Below are 7,500 nucleotides of genomic sequence, written 5' to 3'. Positions count from 1 at the left end.
CCCCCCGGGTGGCACAGGGCTGGATGGGGCTTTCGTATAGCAGGGACGGTGCTGCCTCTCGCTTCGCTCGCTGTCCGCCGCTCGCCGCTCGCTCGTGCAGCCAAAAATGGCCAGTTTTGGCCCGTTTTTGGGCCGTTTTGGCCAGTTTTTGGCCTGTTCTTGCATTGCGCGGTGACCGTCGAGAGCGGAGCAAAACGTCAGCCATCTCAGCACCCTGGAACCCCCCGGGTGGCACAGGGCTGGATGGGGCTTTCGTATAGCAGGGACGGTGCTGCCTCTCGCTTCGCTCGCTGTCCGCCGCTCGCCGCTCGCTCGTGCAGCCAAAAATGGCCAGTTTTGGCCCGTTTTTGGGCCGTTTTGGCCAGTTTTTGGCCTGTTCTTGCATTGCGCGGTGACCGTCGAGAGCGGAGCAAAACGTCAGCCATCTCAGCACCCTGGAACCCCCCGGGTGGCACAGGGCTGGATGGGGCTTTCGTATAGCAGGGACGGTGCTGCCTCTCGCTTCGCTCGCTGTCCGCCGCTCGCCGCTCGCTCGTGCAGCCAAAAATGGCCAGTTTTGGCCCGTTTTTGGGCCGTTTTGGCCAGTTTTTGGCCTGTTCTTGCATTGCGCGGTGACCGTCGAGAGCGGAGCAAAACGTCAGCCATCTCAGCACCCTGGAACCCCCCGGGTGGCACAGGGCTGGATGGGGCTTTCGTATAGCAGGGACGGTGCTGCCTCTCGCTTCGCTCGCTGTCCGCCGCTCGCCGCTCGCTCGTGCAGCCAAAAATGGCCAGTTTTGGCCCGTTTTTGGGCCGTTTTGGCCAGTTTTTGGCCTGTTCTTGCATTGCGCGGTGACCGTCGAGAGCGGAGCAAAACGTCAGCCATCTCAGCACCCTGGAACCCCCCGGGTGGCACAGGGCTGGATGGGGCTTTCGTATAGCAGGGACGGTGCTGCCTCTCGCTTCGCTCGCTGTCCGCCGCTCGCCGCTCGCTCGCGCAGCCAAAAATGGCCAGTTTTGGCCCGTTTTTGGGCCGTTTTGGCCAGTTTTTGGCCTGTTCTTGCATTGCGCGGTGACCGTCGAGAGCGGAGCAAAACGTCAGCCATCTCAGCACCCTGGAACCCCCCGGGTGGCACAGGGCTGGATGGGGCTTTCGTATAGCAGGGACGGTGCTGCCTCTCGCTTCGCTCGCTGTCCGCCGCTCGCCGCTCGCGCAGCCAAAAATGGCCAGTTTTGGCCCGTTTTTGGGCCGTTTTGGCCAGTTTTTGGCCTGTTCTTGCATTGCGCGGTGACCGTCGAGAGCGGAGCAAAACGTCAGCCATCTCAGCACCCTGGAACCCCCCGGGTGGCACAGGGCTGGATGGGGCTTTCGTATAGCAGGGACGGTGCTGCCTCTCGCTTCGCTCGCTGTTCGCCGCTCGCCGCTCGCTCGCGCAGCCAAAAATGGCCAGTTTTGGCCCGTTTTTGGGCTGTTTTGGCCAGTTTTTGGCCTGTTCTTGCGTGGTGCGGTGACCGTCGTGAGCGGAGCAAAACGTCAGCCATCTCAGCACCCTGGAACCCCCCGGGTGGCACAGGGCTGGATGGGGCTTTCGTATAGCAGGGACGGTGCTGCCTCTCGCTTCGCTCGCTGTTCGCCGCTCGCCGCTCGCTCGCGCAGCCAAAAATGGCCAGTTTTGGCCCGTTTTTGGGCTGTTTTGGCCTGTTTTTGGGCTGTTCTTGTGTGGCGCGGTGACCGTCGTGAGCGGAGCAAAATGTCAGCCATCTCAGCACCCTGGAACCCCCCGGGTGGCACAGGGCTGGATGGGGCTTTCGTATAGCAGGGACGGTGCTGCCTCGCGCTTCGCTCGCTGTTCGCCGCTCTCCGCTCGCTCGCGCAGCAAAAAATGGCCAGTTTTGGCCCGTTTTTGGGCTGTTTTGGCCAGTTTTTGGCCTGTTCTTGCGTGCCGCGGCGACCGTCGTGAGCGGAGCAAAACGTCAGCCATCTCAGCACCCTGGAACCCCCCGGGTGGCACAGGGCTGGATGGGGCTTTCGTATAGCAGGGACGGTGCTGCCTCTCGCTTCGCTCGCTGTCCGCCGCTCGCTGCTCGCTCGCGCAGCCAAAAATGGCCAGTTTTGGCCCGTTTTTGGGCTGTTTTGGCCTGTTTTTGGGCTGTTCTTGTGTGCCGCGGCGACCGTCGTGAGCGGAGCAAAATGTCAGCCATCTCAGCACCCTGGAACCCCCCGGGTTGTCACGACCTTAGCTGGTTTTGCCTAAGCCGTGCGGCACCCTTGCGTGTCCGTCCGCAAAGGTCAGCCTCCCCGAAGCCCAACAGCATGTTTTCTCATGGTTTTGGGTCATTTTGCTTGTAAATATGTAAGTTCGAACAAGCTGCAGCGTTGCAAAGCGACCGCTCACCGAACCGAGCAAAACAGCCCCAAAACAGCCCAAAACGGCTTCGTTTTCGCGTGCCGCGGGAGGTGAGCGGAGTGCTGCCTCCGCTCACCAAAACGTCAGCCATCTCAGCACCCAGGAACCCCCCGGGTGGCACATGGCTGGATGGGGCTTCGGTTATATACCGGGCGTTGAACACTCTTTCGCAAGTTCGTACGTGACCTTTACGGGAACTTGGTGTTGCGTCCGGGACCAGGTGAGCGGCTGTTTGTGGGCTTGCAGCTGTTCGTTCATCCTTGAAAGCCTTGTTTTTCCCCCTCTCCCTCTTTTCTCTTGTGCACACAAGGTGTTCGACGAATTGCTTGTAAAGCTTTCCTTTTCGCGAGACTTCGGGACGTGTCCGTTGCTCGTTCTTTCGATCTAACTCTCTTTCTCTTTTACAGGTCCTTCGGGACCTGCGAGAGGTTACAAAGTGGGCTGATCCTTGCGGAGCAAGATCGCAAGGGCGAAGCGCGACTTAGGCAAGGCAAAGCTAAGTTCGCGTCTTTGCCGCACGGGTGACTCGCGACTTAGGCAACGCAAGCTAAGTTCGCGTCTTTGGCCGCAAGGGTGCCGCACGCCTTAGGCAATTCCAGCTAAGGTCGTGACATTGTGGTATCAGAGCGGGCAAGCTCTTCGATCGAACAGCGAACGAACTTCGCAACTTCGCCATGGCAAAGCATCGTGGCGAATCGAGCAAGACGGGGCAAGCTGGACCCTTGCCCCAAGCAGCCGCAGGTGGGCTGCATGTGCACACTCGCTCTCATGCTGTTGGAGCCGCTCACGAGGATCGCGGCAGCGAACAGGATGAGCGAGAAGTTGGTAACTCTCCGCGAGCGGAGGAAGCGCAATCTGGTGCGCTAACTGGGAAAAAGAGTCATAAGGAGAGACTCACGACGGCGGAAACCCGCCTGGATGTTCTGGAAGCGAGCATGGAGGAACTCTACCATGGCCAACAAAGACTTGTTGGGGTAGAGAGCTCGCAAGAGGAAGCGGAGTCCAGGATCGACAAGGTCGAGGCCCTAGTCGACCGACTGTCCGATGACACCAAGGACTCCGTGCTGCACTTACAAGACGTTGTGGCGGAACTCACGGCAAAGGTGGCTATGCTCACAAGAACGCTAAATGCGGGAGGAGGCAACACCCGCGTTGCACCGCCACAAAACTTGAGGGCACCTGAGCCCCATGGATACGGAGGGGCCAGAGATGCCAAGGAGCTCGAGAACTTTCTGTTCGACATGGAACAATACTTCCGAGCTACGAGGCCCGATTCTGAAGATACCAAAGTTTCTATAGCAACAATGTATCTGAATGGAGATGCGAAACTTTGGTGGCGAACTCGTTGGGAGGAGATCCAACAAGGTCGGTGTCGAGTCGACACATGGGAAGACTTGAAGCGGGAGTTGAGAACTCAGTTCCTACCGGAGAACACAGAGTTCGTCGCAAGAAGGAAGTTGAGACAACTCCGCCAAAGTACCACCATCCGAGACTATGTAAAGCAGTTTTCTGCACTGATGCTGGACATACAGGACATGTCCGAGAAGGACAAGTTGTTCAGTTTCCTTGATGGTTTGAAACCATGGGCTCAGCAAGAGCTGAATCGAAGGAATGTTACCGACGTGGTCGGGGCAATTGCAGCTGCAGAAAGGCTCACCGACTTCGTTTCCTCCGAAGACCCAGCGAGAAGGAAACAATCTTCAAGCAATCGCCCTCAAAAACATTCTCGAGGGAAGGAGCTCGGGGGCGAACAGAAGAAGAAGAGCTCCCACAAAGGGCCGAATCCAAAAGGCAAGGCCTCAAAACCTGGAGGATGCTTCTTGTGCGGAGGACCGCACATGGTAAGGGAGTGCCCACAGAAGCAGGCACTCAACGCTTTGACAGCTTCCATCCACCCTCCCCGATCGGACAAGGGCAAAACTGTTGCCCTTAGCTCAAGCAGTTCTGAATCCAGCAGCGACGATGAAGAGTCGCAAGGACCCCGAATGGGAGCAATGCGTTTGTTGAACGCTATGCGGGGTCAAGTGGGGGAGAACACGAAGACGAAGGCACAAAAAGCAGGAAGTAGTGAACTGATGTATGTGGACATCAAGCTGAATGGCCAAACGACCCGTGCAATGGTGGACACGGGCGCTACCCACAACTTCATAGCCGATCGTGAAGCACAGCGACTTGGGTTGACATTGGAGAAGAGCCCAAGCCGAATGAAAGCAGTGAACTCGGAGGCCAGGCGAATCTCCGGATTGGCAAAGGGAGTTCCCATCAGAATCGGGACTTGGAGCGGAACCACCAACATGATGGCCGTGCCACTAGACGACTTCCAAGTGATTCTTGGAATGGAGTTTATGCACGCGGCGAAGTTGGTGCCGATGCCATTCTTGAATTCCCTATGTATGATGGGAGGCGATGACCCCTGTGTGGTGCCCGTCTCTCGGAGAGGAACCAAGGAGCCCCAACATATTTCGGCATTACAATTGAAGAAAGGGGTGCGAAAGGGCGAACTAACATTCGTGGCTGCTATGAAGCTAGAGCCACTCAATGAAGAAGCCATTCAAGAACCTGCTGTGGTGGCCAACGTCCTGAAGGAGTTCAAAGACGTTATGCCACCTGAGTTGCCGAAGACTCTTCCGCCACGCAGAGGCGTGGATCACAGTATTGAGCTGGAGCCAGGAGTGAAGCCTCCAGCGAGACCACCCTATCGCATGCCCCCGCCAGAGTTGGCAGAACTCAGAAAGCAGTTAGGTGAACTGCTAAGCGGTGGTCTCATCCGCAGCTCAAAAGCACCTTTCGGAGCTCCAGTTCTCTTTCAGAAGAAACAAGATGGGAGTCTCCGATTATGCGTCGACTACCGAGCCCTCAACAAAGTAACAGTGAAGAACAAGTATCCCATCCCGCTCATCGCGGACTTGTTCGACCAATTGGGCAAGGCAAAGTATTTCTCAAAACTCGACCTTCGGTCGGGGTATTGGCAGGTGCGCATTGCTGAAGGCGACGAAGCAAAGACTACATGTGTGACCAGATATGGAGCGTTTGAGTTCTTGGTGATGCCTTTCGGCTTAACCAACGCTCCGGCAACATTCTGTACTCTCATGAACCAGCTATTCAAGGAGTATTTGGATAAGTTCGTGGTCGTCTACTTGGACGACATCGTCGTTTACAGCCAAACGCTCGAGGAGCACGTCAAGCACCTTCGGACGATTTTCAAGGTTCTCAGGGAGAACACTTTGTTCGTAAAAAGGGAGAAATGCTACTTTGCTCAAACTGAGATCCTGTTCTTGGGGCACCGAATCGGTGATGGCTCCATCCGGATGGACAAGTCGAAGGTGCAAGCAGTTGCGGAATGGCGAACTCCAAAGAAGGTGCCAGAGTTGAGATCCTTCCTTGGTTTCGTCAACTACTACCGACGCTTCATCGCGGGATATTCGAAGCGGGCAACTCCACTGACGGAGTTGCTGAAGAAGGAGCAGCCTTGGAAGTGGTCTGACAGATGTGAGATAGCATTCCAAGATCTAAAGGCTGCTGTTTTGGAAGAACCAGTGCTCAAATTGCCAAACTATGGAGAGCCCTTTGAAGTCCATACAGATGCTTCGGACTTTGCTATTGGTGGAGTACTCATGCAAGAAGGTCATCCGGTGGCCTACGAGAGCCGCAAACTCAACGAGACCGAGAGGCGGTATCCAGTGCATGAGAAGGAGATGACAGCGGTGATCCACTGCCTACGAGTTTGGCGACACTACCTCCTCGGGTCGCGATTTGTGCTGAGGACAGATAACATCGCCCTGAGTTATTTCCAAACTCAGAAGAAGCTCTCCCCAAAGCAAGCACGGTGGCAGGACTTCCTGGCTGAATTTGATATGGCAATGGAATATAAGCCCGGGAAGGCGAATGTCGTGGCCGATGCGCTGAGTCGGAAGGTGGAGTGCGTGAATGCTGCACAACTGGAGGGCAGAGGCCAAGCAAGTCAGTTACACTCAACCTTCCTTTCCCGAATCAGAGATGGACTGTATAGTGATCCCCAGGCAGTTATCCTGATGCAGCTCATCAAAGAAGGCAAGGCACGACGATTTTGGGTCCAGGAGGGACTTGTTTACACAAAAGGGAATAGGGTTTATGTTCCCCGAGTGGACAATCTAAGGCGTGAACTCTTGAAAGAGTGTCACGATTCCCTCTGGGCTGGACACCCCGGCATTCACAGAACGTTGGCTCTCGTGGAGAGAGCCTTCTACTGGCCAAAAATGGGGATTGATGTGGAGGAGTATGTTCGAACATGCCTTACTTGCCAACAAGACAAGGTGGAGCAGCGGAAGCCGGTGGGACTTTTGGAGCCGTTGCCCGTACCAGAAAGGCCTTGGGAGAGCATTTCCTTAGACTTCATATCAAGCTTGCCACCTGTAGGGGGACTTGGATCGATACTTGTAGTGGTCGATCGGTTTTCAAAGTATGCAACTTTCATTGCTGCTCCCCTACACTGCTCAGCTGAAGAGGCGGCCAGACTGATGATGAAGGGTGTAGTGAAGTATTGGGGAGTCCCACACAATATCATTAGTGATCGAGACGCTCGGTTTCTGGGACGGTTCTGGACCGAGCTATTCAAATTGTTGGGATCAAAGTTATACTTCTCTACAAGCCTCCACCCCCAGACGGATGGTCAGACTGAAAGAATAAATTCGCTCTTAGAGCAGTATCTCCGGCACTACGTGAGTGCCAATCAACGAGATTGGGTGAAGCTGTTGGACATCGCCCAATTCTCCTACAACTTGCAGCGGAGCTCTGCATCCAACAAGAGCCCCTTCGAAATTATCACAGGACAACAACCGTCGACTCCGCACACTATGGCTATTGGGTATACTGGGAGTAGTCCATCAGCCTACCATTTCGCAAAGGAGTGGCATCGAAATGCCGATATTGCGCGGGCTTACTTGGAGAAGGCGGCAAAACGGATGAAGAAGTGGGCAGATTTGGGAAGGCGACCACAGGAGTTCAAAGTTGGCGATTTGGTGTTGGTAAAGCTCCAACCAGCATCACTCCAATTCTTCAGGAAAAGAGTCCACAAAGGATTGGTGCGTAAGTATGAAGGGCCCTTCCCAATTATCAGCAGGGTAGGCAATGTTTC

The sequence above is a fragment of the Musa acuminata genome, unplaced genomic scaffold (genome assembly GCF_036884655.1).
Source record: "Musa acuminata AAA Group cultivar baxijiao unplaced genomic scaffold, Cavendish_Baxijiao_AAA HiC_scaffold_222, whole genome shotgun sequence".
In the NCBI taxonomy this organism is placed as follows: Eukaryota; Viridiplantae; Streptophyta; class Magnoliopsida; order Zingiberales; family Musaceae; genus Musa; species Musa acuminata.
This window is presented reverse-complemented; position numbering follows the sequence as displayed.